We start from the raw sequence: 19,283 nt of genomic DNA, 5'->3' as shown, positions 1-19,283 counted from the left end.
GGCAGAAAGGCAGGCAGAGGAAGAGGCAGAAGCAGGCTCTCCGCTGAGCAGGGAACCCGATGCGGGGCTCGATCCCAGGACCCTGGGATCATGACCTGAGCTGAAGACAGCCACCCAACCAACTGAGCCACCCAGGCGCCCCCATATATTTTATTTAATTATACTAAAACTGTAGCTGAGGGGTATTTTGAGGTTAGAAACAATAATAATTATTTAGCATAGCTCCTGTTTCTTAAATTCAGGTGTTAATGTTGGTCCCAGCCAATTAATAGTGACGCTCTCCGGGCTTGGGCCAGTGTTACTTGTAGTGAGCCCTCCACAGGGGCTGATGTTGTGACTGGACCAACCCTTATGGTTCTTACTATGATTTCAGGACACACTTCAGCAAAAACCATCACGGAACTTTGAAGAAAAGATGTATTACCCACAAGTCCTAGAGGGTACTTGGCATGCCTAAGGGCCACATAGGAAGGTCAGGGGAGAGAGAGAGGAAGCGGGGCAGGGTGGGTAGGAACCTGGAGCCCTGCCTTTATTAGGGTCCAAGGGTGGGGCATCTAGGGTTTTGCAAGCTCACTCTTTATTGGCTAATTTAAAGTCAAAGAGTGGGAATTAGGTCATGAGAAGGGAGAAGCAGGGGCATTCAGGCAGTTATCTAGATTTTCCAGGGCTTTCTGAAAGAAGGGACTCATGTGTGGGGTCAGCCTAATTTCTTATCTGGTTGTCTTGCTAGTAGCTGTATCATGCAACTGGAAATATTCTTACTCAAGTTGGATGTCTTTCAAACAGATGCCTGGCAATCAAAAGCTTAATGTCAGGCACCTATACTACATTGAGTGCTGATCCCTAGGGGCAGCTTTTCTCTATTCCATGTGGGTTGACACTGGGCTGACACAGAAAGCTGAAATTTCAAGATGATTTCATTACTCATGTATTTTTTACTCAGTTGAAATTACTAGAATAGTTCAGAGCTGGTCAGGCATCTCTTTCTCTTTTTCCACATGGTCTTTCTATGTGGCTAGCATGGGCTTTTGCACAACTTGATGGTCTCCCAACTTCTTACATGCTGACTCCAGAGCACAAAGGTGGTCAATACCAAGCATTCTTACTGCTTGTTCCTAAAAGTTCCAGAATGTCACTTCCTTTTAATTCTGTTGGTCATAGTAGTCACAGGGTAGCTCAGATTCAAAAGGAGATGAAATAGACTTCACCTCTTGATCAGAGAACATCAAGGTAACATTGCAGAATGGTAGTTTTTGTGTCATTTTAGGAAACATGATCTACCAAACTCTTTAAGATCAGTTTCTATGGAAGATAAGAATTCATTCTAGGATAACCAAGAGTTAAATATGACAAAGAGATATGACCCACTGACAAAACCTGCATTGTTGAGGGAAAATCCAGAGTACCAGATGGAGTTAATCATAAAGATAGATTTAGATTTAGATTTAGAATTAGATTTAGATTTAGATTTAGATTTCTCTAATCTAAGTTCCATATCCGTCTCTTCTTAGAGTCATATCTATATTGTGGAGTGAGAGGGTCAAAGATAAGTAAAATTATTTTAATAGTACTGTTCCATTAAAAATCCTATAAGACCCAAATTTTTTTTTAAGATTTTATTTATTTATTTGAGAGAGAGAGAGAATGAGAGATAGAGAGCATGAGAGGGAAGAGGGTCAGAGGGAGAAGCAGACTCCCTACTGAACAGGGAGCCCGATGCAGGACTCGATCCCGGGACTCCAGGATCATGACCTGAGCCGAAGGCAGTCACTTAACCAACTGAGCCACCCAGGCGCCCAAGACCAAAAAATTTTTTAAAAAATCCTATAAAACATACCATCTCTAGTACAACTGCTTTGGTATTCTTGTGGAAAAAATATTAAGACGAAAGTGGAAGACAAGTATGTTTCCCTCTTTTGGAGGAATAAAGTGCAACTTCTATAATTCATCAATGCCTGATGGCACAGCTCCCATTTAGGCAACACCAAGACTCTAACTGGCATCTGGTAGAGATGGATAATTTAGTGGACATGGTGAATGGCACTCAGCATCCACAGTCATTCTACTATGATATAGTTGCCTATACCTCATAGGTTAGATTATATTTCCCAGAGTCTGGGAAATGTCTAGAGATATGAAGGTGAATCAGGTATAAATATAAACAACTCTATAAGATGTGAAGTCAGGATGAGGCAAAGGCCATCTTGCTGCACTTCTTTTCTCCCCCTGCTCATTTGCAGGCATGAAGATATTAGGGATTTTGCCACAGCCTTCCAGTGTACAATCACTGGCTTTGTCGATGTTGAAAGTCTTTGAGTTGGCAGACAGTGTCTACATGATCTGTGGCTGATACCTAGACATCATGTAATTGAAATGAAGAGTTCCGGTTCCAGTGATAGTTTCCTGATTCCTACCTTCCTGGATAGGCTTAGTCTAGAATCCACTCATTTAGTTCTTCTAATAATGTTGGTTATTTCTAATCCCTTGATACTAAACTATTTTCTGCTTCAAACAGCTGACATGGTTTCTCCTTCCTGTAGCTGAGTTCTGCCTAAGATGGTCAGTATCATAGATGTCAGTAGGGGGGAAGAGGAGTTCTCTTAACCAGAGACACAGTATTGTGTAAGAGCAGCATGTATGACACCAGCACACACAGCGGTCCTTGTGGAGTGAAACAAAAATAGTCAAGGAAAGCCACTGGGGTCTTTGTAGGGTAGCTGACCAGATTTTCCCTTAAACACTTGTAAGATAACTCAGATTTTTACAGAAAAATTTTAAGTATCAGTTCTGTAAATGTGCTGTCTTTCTTGAATAGTGCTTTTGGAATAATTCTATCTGAGAAGTAGATGGAAAGTTTTGGCCTTTGGGCCTGGTTCTATATTTTTTATAGCTTTATTGAAATGTCAGCATATAATCTGCATATATTTAGAATATACACCTAAATAAATTTTCATATAAGTATATACATTGAAACCATCACCTACATCCAAATAATGAATATATCCATCATCCATAGTGGTTTTCTCCTGACCTTTGGAGACTCTCCCACGTATCTTCCTCATGTCCCTCTTTATTCTCACCCCTCTCTTCCACCTGTGACATCAGCACCAGCAACAACTGATCTTGTTCTAACACAACAGTAGAAATTGCATAGGTACTGTATGTACTGTATAGAAATTGCGTAGGTACTGTATGAAATAAGTACATAAGTTCTATTGCAATTTTTAGAACTTATGTACTTATTTCATACAGTACTGACTTTTCTTTCTCCCTGCTTCTTCCACTTGGCATAATTAATTCAAAATTAATCCTTGTTGATTGCCTATATTAGTAGTTCAGTTACTTTTATTGATGAGTAGTATTCTACTGTGTGGATGTACTACAGTGTGTTTATTCATTGGTTGACAGTCATTTAGGTTATTTCCAGTATGGGACTAAATAGAGCTGCTAGGAATATTCAAGTACATATCCTTATATGTATATCCTTTTATTTCTCTTGGATAATTACCTAAAAGTGAAACAGTTAGATAATACAGCAGGTATTTGCATTCCCATTCACAGCTTGAGTTTTACTAAATTACATTCCCACTAAAAATTTCACTTTTACAAAAATATATAGTGAAATCCAACTTACAGTAATCTAACATATTTGCCATTTATGTGCTCATACACATATTTGGTACACATACATATATGTCTTTATAATTAATGTATACGAAAATTTGTATACACTTTACCGATATGGTATACAGCTTATTATTTGTTTGCACATTAACAAAAAGAAAATATTATTATAATCTGTTTTCAGACTTTATTTCATTATGTATTCTCATCAAATACTACAAGATATAAAGTATGTTGTTTTCCATAGTTGAGTTATCAATTGGGATTTAGATATTTAATTCACAATTTTTAATGACTATAAGCTATGGCTTAATATACAATGATATATGAGACATAGGGATCATGCTATCATTGTGTTCACCTTATTAACACAGCTGCTTAGGTCCCCACAATGAGAAATGGATTTAGTGACAGAGAACATTTTACTTTAGAGCAGAATGGAGAGCTATACATAAATAGGAGAAAGACTAGTAAAAAGGGTCTGTTAGTACTATTTAAAATAGACACTTTTCATTTTTTATTACCACAGAGGCACTGGCATTTCCTTTTCTTTGTGGAAACATGTAATGATTTTAGATAAGATAAAAACACAATATATCACACTTCTTTTATAAGTTTTTTCAAATCTCTGAATTTTTTAACATAATATGAACATTAGAATATCTTATATTTTAATTTTAGTGCCTTAGTTGTTGTTGCCATGTGGTTTGATGTTTTCTTTTTAATAAAAATAAATAAGAGAGGAAGCAAAGATGAAAGGAAGAAAAAAAGTAAGAAACAAAACTGGTAAGTATTGTTCCTTATATCTAATATAACTATAGTGTCCATTATCCTTGGTGGAAAAATATTTAATAAAATCCATAACAAAAGCAACAGTACTCCAAAAAATGCAGTTATATTAGTTATTACATTGAACCCTGATTATAACGGAAAGTGTTCTAGCTTTCAAAATGATTTCTGAACCAGGATTTGCCTACTCAATCCAAATCGATTGTATAATAATACATTTATCTTATTGATTAGCTGTACAGTTATGCTAAAAGAACATGCATTCTTCTTAGAGTTACTCTATTGTGGCCTTCTTATTAGACCAACTCCTGAGAATGTGCCAGAAAGCACAGCATACTTGAGCAGTCTGTTATTTTGTATGTAAGTCAGACAATGACTCCAAGATCGCTTTCCTCATCCTCGTTATAGAAATAAGAGGCTCTGAGAATTTAATCCACATTTTTGAAGTTCAGGTCTCTCATTTGTACAAGTGATAATAATGTCTCCATTTGTCTACATCACAATGATAATCAGAGAATCAAATCAAATGAGACCATTGAAGTAAAAGTACTTAGTTAACTTTCAAACCACTATAAAAATATGTTATGATTTAGGGACAATGTCACGTTTTATGTATGATTTTCTGCTTTAAGAAAGGCTAGAGTAAGGTTACAATTTAATTTTTTTAATTGAATTACGCATACAGATAGAGATATGGAGTGGCATTCTCAGTACATCTCTCATATTAGCTCTTTATTATAGTTGTCAGTTTTATCTTGATGGTCAGTAATAAATGTAATTTTTTAAAGTAATGCAATATAAAGAAACTTTGTTCTTACCAAGAATTAGCCTTTTAACTAGCAGTGTACTTGTATAACACTGATTTGGGTCTTTGGGTAATGTCATCTAATCACAAATACTCCAAATATAAGGTAGTTTTGTAAAAGACTCTTGTACTTTAGGACAAATGCACAGAAGAGGAAAATTAAAAAGTTGAATCATCAGAAGATTCTTTAAGAGAGATCATGGTTGGAATACCTCAGACTTTAAGAAAAATCAATGTTAGCTTTCACCCTTCCCTAGGGTTATCAAATTAAATAGGTCTTTATTTACATGTGAATAATCAGAGATATGCCAAGTACATAATACTAACAAACTGAGCAAAATGTTGGCATTTTGTTCAGGTGTTTTTGTTGCTCTCCTAAGGAACCAAGTATCTAAAAATGGTAAAAGTAGATAATCCTGAAAATTCTACAGTAAAATAATACCTACAAATGTTGGCAAAATATGTTTTTAAAAATTCTCTTAAATGCATAGCTGAGCTAAGAAGAAAGTAACAGATCCCAGGGGTTACATTAGAGAAGGAGAAAGAGAGAGAGAAAGGGAAGACAAGAGACAAGACAAGAAAAGGAAAGAAGGAAGGAAGGAAAGAAAGTTATAAAGGAAATTTGGCAATGTTGGTAAACATTAGTATCACAAATGCTATTCCTCTAAGTCACCAACAAAATGTAATTGGAAATAGCAACAAAAGCATAAGGGGCCTAAGACCTAAGAATAAATCGAATAAAGGATGTGCATGACTTTATGTAAAAGTAAATTTTTATTGAATAATTATAATAGAACTGAATAAAAGGAGAAACATAAATTCATGTATATAAAGATAGAATGTGATAAAGCAATTATTTTTCTATTAAAGTTCAATTATTTTTCTATTAAAAATCCCAACTAATTCACGTTTGTGTGTGTGCTTGTACGTATTTGTATGTGAGTCAGAAACTAGACAACCAGACTGTAAGTACATGAAAGAACAGAGGGCTAACAGCTGCTGTTTTCAATTTAGGTTCTTCAGAAGCAGCCTATAAAATAAGTATGCTTGTGCAAGTGATTTTTTTTAAAGAAAGGGTGCCAAGAAGAAACTAGTAAGAGATAAAGAGGGAGCCAAGCAAGGCTGTGATTTCAGACAAAGTACCATAATGAACAGATTGAGGCTGGTTCCATAGAAAAACTCTAAATTAGCTCAGAGTTGTTCCATTCTAATACAATGGATCTGTTCTCTCATGCTTCTGTACTAGTGAGTTATTGGTTAGGGGCTAATTCTAGCTTTCTGTTTATGGACAAATCTGGGTTTAGTAGCACAAACATGCTTGAGAGTTTATCTAAGTTTATCTAAGCTGAGGGGATATATAAAATAGTTTAAAAAGGAGCTCCAACATTGGCTATACTATTAAGAACAAGATGGAGAGCTTTTTCTTACCAGTTATCAAGAATTATAAAAATAGTGTAATTAATATGCAATATTTGTGGAAGGAGAGAAAAATAGACCAGAGGACCAGAAACAAATCAATGAATATTTGGTAACTTGATATATGAGAAAGATGACTTTGAAATATTAGGAGGAACACAATGGGTTAAATGGCGTTGGGACAAATGTTTTTCACATAGATAAAAATAGTTAGATTTCTCTTTCTTATTTATTAAATTATTATACACAAGAATTTTATTTTATTTTTAAAGGTTTATTTGTTTATTTGAGAGAGAGAGCACGGGCACAAGTGGAGGGAGGGGCAGAAGGAGAGGAAGAGAGAATCTCAAGCACACTCCCCACTGAGCATGGAGCCCAATGCCAGGCTCAATCTCAAGACCCTGATATTATGACCTAAGCCGACATCAAGAGTCTGACGCTCAACCAACCGAGACACCCGGGTGCCCCCACAAGAATTTTAGAAGAAAATATAGAATAGCTTTTGAAGACCTTTAGTTAGGAAAATATTTCCTAAAGTAAGCCTTGAAAGCAAAACGACACAAAAATTCTGACAAACTACATTACCTTTTTTTTTTTAGTTTAGTTTTTAAACTATATTACCTTTTTTTTTAGTTTTCTGAGCCTTAAATAGATTATTAAATAGTGGAAACACAAGCCAAAAAGAAGGACTAGATTGGTAAAGATAGTGAAAATAAAACAGATTTTCTTATATGTGTTGAAGAAAAATTAAATTGTTTGAACATTTTTTGGGCCACATGAAATAGTAAAGTTGAAAATGAATATACCTATGACATAGTGGTGTCACTTCGAGAAGCATAGTACTTCTAAAGTATAGTAGTACTTTATAGTATATCAGTACTGTTGCTGGGTGAACTGGGGAGACCTTGGGCCCTGAGAACATGACCAGCCAGTCCCAAAGATGTGGCCTGAGGCTGCTGGTCTTCAGGTGAAAGAATTCAAGGACACAATAGAGTGGATGAGCAGCACAAGCTGGGAAGTTTATTAAAATGAAAATACACCCTTGAGATGTGAGAGTGGGTGAGCCAGGGTTTGGGTTTCTGTCTTTTATTGACCATGTTAACAAGGGGGTAGAATATTCATTACTCAGACTGGATTTCTTGGAAGCAGGGTTTCTGTGTTTTGTTTGGTTTTGTTTTTTCCTTATTTAGTCAAGGGTTTTCCTCTCATGACACAGGCCATCCTGGGCCTATCTGTGTTGATCTGGCTTCTTGTACTTTCTTTGGAGCTCTGCTGCCAGGACAGGCGTCTGTCTTTTTTAATGGCTGGCCATGACTTCCTCTCTTCCAGGCATCTTCTCTAACAGTACTTCTTAGTATACCTCCAAATAGCATAGTTACTGGCCATATGTGACTATTTAATTTACATTTATGTAAATTAAAGTAAAAAGTCAGTTTCTCTGCCACACTAGCTGTATTCTAGGTGTTCAGTGACCACACGGGGCTAATGGCTACAGTTTTGGACAACACTGATACAGAACACTTTATTATCACGGAAAATTCCATTGTCCAGCACTGCCCTAGAGAAACCCTCATATGCATGCAAAATGACATTAAAAAGGAATATTTATTGCAGTACTATGACAGCAGATAATTAGAAACAAATATCTAATTTGATAGTGTATCTATAAAATGAAATGTATCAATGAAAGTAAATTATATAGAACTACATATATCAACATAGATAAATCACATAAAGTTAATGGTTGAAATAAATAAGTATCATGTATTTGACATTAATTTGGCGAAATTCCCAATCATTATTGTTTCAAATATTTTTTCTCTTTCTCTTTTCCTTCTCGTTCTGTTATTTCCGTTACACATTTATTGCATGTTTTGTAGTTGTCCCACAATCCTTGGATATTCTGTTATTTTTTTTCACTGTTTGTTCTCTTTTTAGTTTTGGAGGTTTTTATTGAGATATCTTTAAACTCAGAGATTCTTTCCTCAGCTGTGTCCAGTTTACTAGTAAGCTCATCAAAGGCATTCTTCCATTCTGTTTTAGTGGTTTTTATCGCTAGCGTTTAGTTTTGTCTTTTTCTTAGGGTTTCCACCTCTTTGTTTATATTGCCCGTCTGTTCTTTCCTGCTGTCTCCTTTATTCGCTAGAGCCTTAGCATATTAATCATAGTTGTTTTGACTTCCCAGTGTGGCAATCCCAATGACTTTGCCATGTCTGGTTCTGATGTTTGTTCTGTGCCTTTAAAATGTGCTTTTTGCCATTTGGTGTACCATGTAATTTTTTTCTTGATAGCCAGACATGATGTACCAGGTAAAAGGAACTGCTGTAATAGACCTTTAGTAATGGGGTAGGGAAGATGTGGGGGGAGGGGAAGCACTCGATAGTCCTAAGATTATGTCTCGGGCTTTTATTTTTGTTTTATTTATTTTATTTTATTTTTAGTTTATTATGTTATGTTAGTCACCATACAATACATCATTAGTTTTTGATGTGGTGATACACGATGCGTTGTTTTCGTATAACAGCCAGTGCTCCATGCAGTACGTGCCCTCCTTAATACCCATCACCAGGCTTAATAATCCCCCTTCCCCCTTCCCCTCTAAAACCCTGATTGTTTCTCAGAGTCCATCGTCTCTCATGGTTCATCTCTCCCTCCGATTCCCCCCTCTTCATTTTTCCCTTCCTTCTCCTAATGTCCTCCGTTCTATTCCTTATGTTCTACAAATAAGTGAAACCATATGATAATTGACTTTCTCTGCTTGACTTATTTCGCTTAGCATCATCTCCTCCAGTCCCATCCATGTTGATGTAAAAGTTGGGTATTCATCCTTTCTGATGGCTGAGTAATGTTCCATTGTATATAGGGACCACATCTTCTTTATCCATTCATCTGTTGAAGGGCATCTCGGCTCTTTCCACAGTTTGGTTCTTTGTGAACATTGCTGCTATGAACATTGGGGTGCATATGGCCCTTCTTTTCACTACATCTGTGTCTTTGGGGTAAATACCCAAGAGTGCAATTGATGGGTCATAGGGTAGCTCTATTTTTAATTTTTTGAAGAACCTCCACACTGTGTTCCAAAGTGGGGGTACCAACTTGCATTCTCACCAACAGTGTAAGATGGTTCCCCTTTCTCCACAACCTCTCCAACATTTGTTGTTTCTTTCCCTGTCCATTCTAACTGGTGTAAGGTGGTATCTCAATGTGGTTTTGATTTGAATTTCCCTGATGGCTAATGATGATGAACATTTTTTCACGTGTCTGTTAGCCATTTGTATGTCTTCTTCAGAGAAGTGTCTTTCCATATCTTCTGCCCATTTTTTGACTTCATTATTTGTTTTTTGGGTGTTGAGTTTGAGAAGTTCTTTATAGATCTTGGAAACCAGCCCTTTATCTGTAGTGTCAATTGCAAATATCTTCTCCCATTCTGTGGGTTGCCTCTTTATTTTGTTGACTGTTGCCTTTGCTGTGCAGAAGCTTTTTATCTTGATGAAGTCCCAAAAGTTCATTTTTGCTTTTGTTTCACTAGCTTTTGGAGATGTGTCATGAAAGAAGTTGCTGTGGGCGATGTCAAAGAGGTTACTGCCTATGTTCTCCTCTAGGATTTTGATGGATTCCTGTCTCACATTGAGGTCTTTCTTCCACGTTCAGTTTATCTTTGTGTATGGTGTTAGAGAGTGGTCGAATTTCATTCTTCTGCATGTGGCTGTCCAGTTTTCCCAGCACCATTTATTGAAGAGACTGTCTTTTTTCCAATGCATGTTTTTTCCTGCTTTGTCAAGGATTATCTGACCATAGAGTTGAGGGTCCATATCTGGGTTCTCTATTCTGTTCCATTGGTCTGTATGTCTGTTTTTGTGCCAGTACCATGCTGTCTTGGTGATCACAGCTTTGTAATATAGCTTGAGATCAGGCAACGTGATGACCCCAGCTTTGTTCTTCTTTTTCAACATTTCCTTGGCAATTTGGGGTCTTTTCTGATTCCGTACAAATTTTAGGATTGTTTGTTTCAGCACTTTGAAAAATGTCATTGGAATTTTGATTGGGATGGCATTGAAGGTATAGATTGCTCTGGGTAGCATAGACATTTTAACAGTGTTTATTCTTCTGAACCATGAGCATGGAATATTTTTCCATCTTTTTGTGTCTTCTTCAATTTCTTTCATGAGGGTTCTGTAGTTCCTAGAGTATAGATCCTTTATCTCTTTGGTTAGGTTTATTCTGAGGTATCTTATGGTTTTTGGTGCTATTGTAAATGGAATCCTTTCTCTAATTTCTCTTTCTACAGTTGCGTTGTTAGTGTATAAGAAAGCAACTGATTTCTGTGCATTGATTTTGTATCCTGCCACATTGCTGAATTGCTATATGAGTTCTAGTAATGTGGGAGTGGAGTCTTTTGGGTTTTCCACATAAAGTATCATGTTGTCTGTGAAAAGAGAGAGTTTGACTTCTTCTTTGCCGATTTGAATACATTTTATTTCTTTTTGTTGTCTGATTGCTGTTGCTAGGACTTCTAGTACTATGTTGAACAGTAGTGGAGAGAGTGGGCATTCTTGAAGTGTTCTTGATCTTAAGGGAAAGGCTTTCAGCTTTTCCCCATTGAGGATGATATTCGCTGTGGGTATTTCATAGATGGATTTTATGAACTTGAGGAATGTTCCCTCTATCCCTATACTCTGAAGAGTTTTAATCACTCTTATTAAAGTGTTCTATCACATTGATTGATTTGCGAATGTTGAACCACCCTTGCATCCTGGGGATAAATCCCACTTGGTCGTAGTGGGTGATCCTTTTAATGTATTGTTAGATCCTATTAGCTAGGATTTTGTTGAGGATTTTGAAATCCATATTCATCAGGGATATCAGTCTGAAATTCTCCTTTTTGATGGGGTCTTTGCCTGGTTTGGGGATTAAGGTAATGCTGGCCTCATAGAATGAGTTTGGAAATTTTCCTTCTGTTTCTATTTTTTTGAAACAGCTTCAGTAGAATAGGTATTATTTCTTCTTTGAATGTTTGATAGAATTCTTCAGGGAATCCATCAGGCCCTGGACTCTTGTTTTTGGGGAGGTTTTTAATCACTGTTTCAATCTTGCTACTGGTTATTGGCCTATTCAGGTTGTCAATTTCTTCCTGTTTCAGTCTTGGAGCTTATAGGTTTCCAGGAAGGCCTCCATTTCATCCTGATTGCTCAGTTTATTGGCATATAGTTGTTGATAATAATTTCTAATAATTGTTTCTATTTTCTTGGTGTTAGTCGTGATCTCTCCCCTTTCATTCATTTTATTAATTTGGGTCCTTTCTCTTTTCTTTGGATAAGTCTGGCCAGTGGTTTATTGATCTTATTAATTCTTTCAAAGAACCAACTTCTAGTTTTGTTGATCTGATCTACTGTGTTTCTGGTTTCTAATTCATTGATCTCTGCTTTAATTTTAATTATTTCTCTTCTAAAGCGTGGCTTAGGCATCATTTGTTGCTTTTTCTTAGTTCTTTATGGTGTAGAGTTTGTTGGTGAATTTGGGATTTTTCAGTTTTTTTGAGTGAGGCTTAGATGGCTATGTATTTTTCCCTTAGGACCTCCTTTGCAGTATCCCATAGGTTTTGGACTGATGTGTTTTCGTTCTCATTGATTTCCATGAATTGTTTAAGTTCTTCTTTGATTTCCTGGTTGAACCAAACGTTGTTGACCAGAGTGGTCTTTAGCTTCCAAGTGTTTGCATTTCTGCCAAATTTTTTCTTGTGATTGAGTTCCAGTTTTAAAGCATTGTGGTCTGAGAATATGCAGGAAATAATCTCAATCTTTTGGTTTCGGTTGAGACCTGATTTGTGACCCAGTATGTGGTCTATTCTGGAGAAAGTTCCATGTGTGCTTGAGAAGAATGAGGATTCTGTTGTTTTAGGGTGGAATGTTCTGTATTTATCTATGTGGTCCATCTGGTCCAGTGTATCATTCAAAGCTCTTGTTTCCTTGTTGATTTTCAGCTTAGATGATATGTCCATTGCTGAGGTTGGAGTATTGAGGTCTCCTCCAATTAACGTATTGTTATCAATATGACTCTTTATTTTGGTTAACAGTTGGCTTATGTAGATGGCTGCTCCCATGTTGGGGGCATAGATATTTACAATTGTTAGATCTTCTTGTTGGATAGACCCTTCAAGAATGATATAGCGTCCTGTGTCTCTAATTACAGACTTTAGTTTAAAATCTAATTTGTCTGATGTAAGAATTGCTACGCCAGCTTTCTTTTGAGGTCCACTGGCATGGAAGATGGATTTCCATCCCTTCACTTTCAATCTGGATGTATCCTTAGGTTCAAAATGAGTCTCTTGTAGGCAGCATATGGATGGGTCCTGTCTTTTTATCCAATCTGCAACCCTGTGCCATTTTATGGGAGCATTTAGGCCTTTCACATTGAGACTGATTGTTGAAAGAAATGAATTAATTGTCATCATGTTGCCTGTGAAGGCATTGTTTTTATAGATTGTCCCTGTAAATTTCTGTTGTATATCACTCTTGGGGTCTTTCTCCTTTTATAGAACCCCCTTAATATTTCTTGCAGGACCGGCTTAGTGGTCACATATTCTTTCAATTCCTGCCGGTCGTGGAAGCTCTGCATCTCTCCATCCATTCTAAATGACAGCCTTGCCGGATAAAGTATTCTTGGCTGCATGTTCTTCTCATTTAGTACCCTGAATATGTCTTGCCAGGCCTTTCTGGCTTACCAGGTCTCTGTGGATAGGTCTGACATTATTCTTATGTTCCTCCCTCTGTACGTAAGAAATCTCTTCCCCCTAACTGCCCTTAAGATGGTTTCCTTGGTTCTAAGATTTGCAAGTTTTATTATTACATGCCGGGGTGTTGGCCTGTTTTCCTTGATCTTGGGAGGGGTCCTCTCTGCCTCTAGAACATGAATGTTTGTTTCATTCCCCAGATTAGGGAAGTTTTCAGCTACGATTTGCTCAAATACATCTTCTAGTCCTCTCTCTCTCTCCACTCCCTCCAGGATTCCAATTATTCTGACATTGGAGCACTTCATGGTGTCACTTATTTCTCTGAATCTATTCTCATGGATTCTGAGTTGTTTTTCCCTGGCCTCCTCTTTTCCCTTTTTATCTATTACATTGTCTTCCAGGTCATTTATTTGTTCTTCTGCCTCACTTACCCTAGCTGTTAGATTATCTAGATTAGATTGGATCTCATTGATAGCATTTTTAAGTTCTGCCAATTAAGCTTTCATTTCTGCCCGTAGAGACTCTATGTTGCCATTAATTGATTTCTCCATTCTAGCTATTGTCTTCACAATTGCTAGCCTGAATTCCATCTCCGACATCTTGGTTATATCCATTTGTAAATCTGCAACATAAGTCATAATCTCTGAGTCTTTTCTATTTTGGTTGTTCCTCCTCCTAGTCATTCTGTTGGTGGGTGGTTGAGGGAATGTATAGAGTCCAAATTAGTGACCAGAACCCAAGCAAGATGCACCTGTTTTCTAGGGGCCTTAGGGTTGCTGGCCTCTTGTTTTCCCAGCCTGTCTTCTGTGGGGAGGGGCCTGCCACGCTGTTACTCTGGCAACCTGTTTGGGCAGAGTTGCCCTGCCGCCTGTGGCAGGGGATGGGCTCAATGGGAATCAGTTTTTGGGACTTTTGTTCTCTGGGGGCTTTCCCTGGCGGCTTTCCTCGTCTCTTCCGCGAGTCAGAGCAGAAGAGACTGTTTCCAACCCTCTGCCTCAGAGCAGAGATCACAGTCTGTTCTTCAGTGAGCTCTCCAGGCCACACTGTCTCCGTTTCTGTCCATACTGCTATAAACTTCAGTGTCCTGGGTTGTGTGCAGCACCCCCAGTCCTGCCTCCAGGTCAGGGCCTCTGTCCTTTCTGCTTCTAAAACCACCAGCTGCTCCCAGTTCACATGTGCAACCCCACCGCTCCGGGTTTCGGCCCCAGAGGCGGCCCTAAATTCCTTTCCCTGCCCTGTCTGTGCCCCGTCCCCAGCTCAAGAGGCTGTCACTCACCGTAGGTGTAGGATCCCCGCAGACAGGCTCCCTCCCGCTGCCATTTATCCTCTGATATCTGCCCATAGAATCATGGCTCCCTTCTTGGTACCTCAAAACCAACTGCCTGCGATATTCTGTTTGTAGAGATCTAGATCTTCTTACATCTCAAGTTGATTTCGTGGGTGCTCAGAGTGGTCTGGTAGATATCCAGCTCAGTTCAGGGGACCAGTTGAAATAGGGTCCCCTACTCCTCTGCCATCTTTCCTTGATTCTGTCTCAAGCTTTTAATGAGCCTATGCCTCTGGACTGTGAACTTTACAAATGTTTCTCAGGAGTTTTGTTTTCTTGATTGGTTTTGGGTTTTGTTTTCTTTTTTTCTTTTCTTCCTCCCTCCTTAAGTGGGAGAGAATAGCTATAGTGGGCTGGAGTTTGGTATTTCCCTTTCCTTTAGGTTAGTTAGGCTCTGATAATACCTCAGCAGGTTAAGGTCCAGTTAACTAGTTTCTCCTGAGGGCTGACCTTATTAAGAACAGAGTGCCCTGATATATTTGGAAATGGTTCTTTCACCTCTCCTCCTGCAGGAAGCATGAGGGGATTTTTCTTAGATATTCCTGTGGTAACTGGTCAAACTCCTGGAGGTAAATCTAACAATATTGTGAGTGGGGAAGGGGGACACCTGCAACCATGACTGGAGTTCTGAACTCAGCCTTGTGGACTGAGCCTCTAGCAGTTAGTCAGTTACAGTTCAGGTTTTCCTTCTTGGCCCTGGTTCTCCAGGAGGTTTCTGTTCATGAGTTTCTGTGCTGGTAGTTGTTATTCTCTGTATTCACCTGTCTTTCCCATCTTGGGAGCAGCGGTTTGCCTTGTGCCCTCTTCTCTCTTATGGATCAAAGAAGAGTTGTTTTTTAGTCTGTTCAGCTTTTACTTGTTAAGACTATGTGGTGACTTCCAAACTCCTTATGTGAGGAACCCAACAATACGTGGGGCATGATGTTAAGGTATTAACATTACAGTTAAAATATGCGAAATAGTAGATAGTGTTTATGGATATAATGGTATAAAGTAAATGTCTAAAAACATGCATGGAAATGAAAAACACCCAATTTAGGGGTGCCTGGGTGGTTCAGTCGGTTGAGCCACCAGTGTCCTGGGATCAAGCCCCAAGCTCTCTGCTCAGTGGGGAGCCTGCTTCTCCTTCTCCCTCTGCCTGCCACTCCCCCTACTTGTGGTCTTTCTCTCTCTCTCTGTCAAATAAATAAATAAAAACTAAATAAATAAAAGAAAAACACCAAATTTAGGAGATTGATTAATTCTGGTAAGGATGAGGTGTATGAATGTTATATATAATTTGTTAGAGCCACACAAGTATATTTAGCTTTTTTATATATTTTCAAATTACTTAAACTATGTGAATGGCATGTAAGTGGTCGTAACACTGTACTCTATACATCTGAAATATGATGAATTCTAATTTTAAAACCTCATTGTGTGCCTTCTACATATAGTTTACATTTAAGATAAAATGACAAAATTAGGGTCATAAGCTCTTTATCCACTGATCTAATAGTTGTCTTCTAAATTCTTTGTTAAATATCTTATAATCAAATATTCTGGTTTCTTCTTCTTCTTCTTCTTCTTCTTCTTCTTCTTCTTCTTATTATTATTATTATTTTCAAAGATTGGAAAACATAGTTTATTTTGGATTTTTTCTTACCCTAAATGCAGGAGTTGAAATTACATCATTATATATTTTTAAAAAAATTTTTAGAGTTTCAGATGCTTTTTTCACCCTACAGATGATGATGATGATCATGATGATGATGATGATGATGACTTCAGCCAGGATCTATTACCACCTTCTCAGGGAGAAATTGCTTGCGCATTTAATAAGTGTTTATTCAAAGACTAATAAAATTTTTGGAAAACATAGGGTCAAGTATAAGACCTTTTTCCGTGTTCAACCAGTTCATTATTTAGTAGAGTACAGTTGTATTCATTATGAAACCAAGCAGAAAAATGCAAAACAAATTTTTATTCAGTGATCTCTAATCATTACTACTGAAAATTTTATTACTTTTTACTTAAAAAGAATATTTACAACTATTAAATGATAATAAAAATGATTAAATGCATAAAATTTGAAAGTTCTGCCAAATACATAGAAAATATTTTAGGGTGTCTGGGTGGCTCAGTTGGTTAAGCAACTGCCTTTGGCTCAGGTCATGATCCTGGAGTCCCGGGATCGAGTCCCGCATCGGGCTCCCTGCTCAGCAGGGGGTCTGCTTCACCTTCTGACCCTCTTCCCTCTCGTGCTCTCTCTCTCTCATTCTCTCTCTCTCAAATAAATAAATACAATCTTTGAAAAAAAAAGAAAATATTTTAATTGCCTCTGGGTCTCTGACCTTTGACTTGAATAGTAAATACAGTTTTTCCTTCAGATCATGTATAATCATTCATGTAGTTATGGAAAAGTGCATTCCAATGTGCAGAGAAAGCCCATTTAATTTCTTACTGTTTCAAATTTGATTATGGTGACATCTAATCATTTTAAAAACAAAAATCTGCGAATCAGTCAGTCCTTTAACTCTGAAATTGACAAGGCAATTTGCTAAAACAGAAGGGAAGGGAAGCATACAACAAAAGGGAAAACCACTTCTTAATTCATTTATTTACTATCTACTGCTCATTCATTTACTATTTACCTACTAAAAAATAATAGTATTTACTGTGTACTATGCACTTGGAACATAAATTTTTATATTAAAACCTCTATTTCCTGAAGCAATCTTATTAATAGGTCATATCCTGAGTTTGCCAATGAGAACATGGAAAAATAATAATCTAACATTTACTAAGTGTTTAATTTATGCTAGACAATGTTATAATTGCTTAAACATATTAATCTTCACAACAGTGATATAGGTAAAAATTAATAGTATTCTCATTTTAGATATGAAGTTATGTGACAGATATATATTAAGAACCTTGTCCAAAGTCATACAACTTAGAGACTCAGTATTCAATCCTAGGCAGTCTGGTTTTAGTATTGTTCTCTTAAACACAATGTTATAGCTGCATGTAGGTAATGGGACCAGGAACCAATCTTAGTATTCTTAGCTTCCAAACCCCATTTTCTAAACATTGTGCTCTATGGCCAACAGATATTTACTATAATGGCAGATTAGGTTGTTCTTGACCAGCCTTTCCACTAGAAAATCTGAGCAAAATATTCTTAAAATCTTATTCAAATGTTTTGGGAAGGTGTCAAGGCAGTAAGGAATTACATTACAGGGCATTAATAAGGAAAGAAAAGAAGCCAGAAGAGCCAGAAATTTGGCCCTTTAATTCTTTTTTTTCCCTGCATTTATTTATTTATTTAAGTAACATCTACACCCAACATGGGACTTGAACTAATGACCCTGAGATCGAGTCACACACTCTTCTGACAGAGCCAGCCAGGTGCCCCTGGGCCTTTTAAGTCTTGAGGTATGTGCAGATTTAAAAATATGGTGGCCGAGAGAGGCTACACAGAACTTTTGAAAGATTCATTGGATGGAGGGAAAAGTTTGAGGCCATTACTTCCAATCGGGACACAAAAAACCTTAGGGAGAAACCATAGGAACAAAGGTTAACCATAAATGGACAAACTTTGAATTACCTCAATACCTAATTAGATTTATGTTATCTGCTAGCTGCCTGACAGAGGGAAAACTAAATCCTTTCTAAATAAGATCAGTATAAGAGAACATAGGGTGTGGTGAAAGGTCTAACATATGTGTAATTCAAATCCCAGATAAATTAGGAAAGTGGTAATAGGGTAGAAGAAATAGTTAAAATGTTAATGACTGATAATTTATTAAACTAACTAAAGACCTCAAGATAGACTGAAGATCAAGGGCCACATCCACAATAAATTCAAATAAAACTATACTTACTTCCGTCATATAAAAACTGGTGAGAGACAAAATGAAAATATTAAAATCAGCTGGAGGAGGTAGCCAAACCCTATGTTACTTTAATGGAACCAAAATAAGACTGACGCTTAAATTTTTAACAGAAACAATGGAAGCCAGAGGACAATATCTATCTATAAAATGTTGAAAGTTAGTACTTCCAACCTAGAAGTCTATATCCAGTTAAAGTATCCTTTGACAAATAAGCCTATTAAGTTGAAAACTGATAATTTCTTACAAGCACACCTGTGTAAAAGTAAATAGCAGGGGATGTTTGGCATGAAATGTAGCCTTCTGTGAAATGTTCCTGATTTAGAAAGTGTGGGACCTTAAAATAAGGATTGGGAACATCCTAGTGGATACACTAGGAAATCTTATATCCCCAATTTCCAAAGAACACTAAGCCTTTGTAGGCTCAGTATTTGAGTACAAGCTAAAAAATAGACTGTTCCTACCCTAGAGTCCCTCAGGTGTGGCCCTAAAAGACAGAAGAGAGATGAGCAAAGAACAGCTCCCAATGGGCAGAGATTTGGGTGGTATATTGTTATCCATATCGTGTGTGTGTGTGTGTGTGTGTGTGTGTGTGTGTGTGAAAGGAGAAGTGTTTCTAAGTAATACATATATAGAGTCATTGCTTTGGATGTTTGATGAGGTGGTTGGAAGGAAAATATTGGAAAATCAGAGAGAAGGTGGTCTACAGAATTAGCA

General features: G+C 37.3%; 1 long non-coding RNA gene across 1 annotated transcript in view; it reads left to right on the top strand.

Moving 5' to 3' along the window:
* The first annotated feature begins 1,175 nt into the window (after window positions 1-1,175).
* LOC141373044 (uncharacterized) overlaps window positions 1,176-19,283 on the top strand; it is a 108,938-nt gene continuing 90,830 nt past the window's right edge. Inside the window, exon 1 of the long non-coding RNA XR_012378673.1 lies at window positions 1,176-1,230. This is a non-coding gene — a long non-coding RNA (uncharacterized lncRNA). The remainder of the gene's footprint in view (window positions 1,231-19,283) is intronic.

This window comes from Callorhinus ursinus, unplaced genomic scaffold (genome assembly GCF_003265705.2).
Source record: "Callorhinus ursinus isolate GAN/ISIS: 27379988/994484 unplaced genomic scaffold, GSC_fseal_2.0 scaffold7, whole genome shotgun sequence".
Lineage (NCBI taxonomy): Eukaryota > Metazoa > Chordata > Mammalia > Carnivora > Otariidae > Callorhinus > Callorhinus ursinus.
Note: the sequence above shows the minus strand (reverse complement) of the source record. Positions and strands in the feature narration are given on the sequence as shown.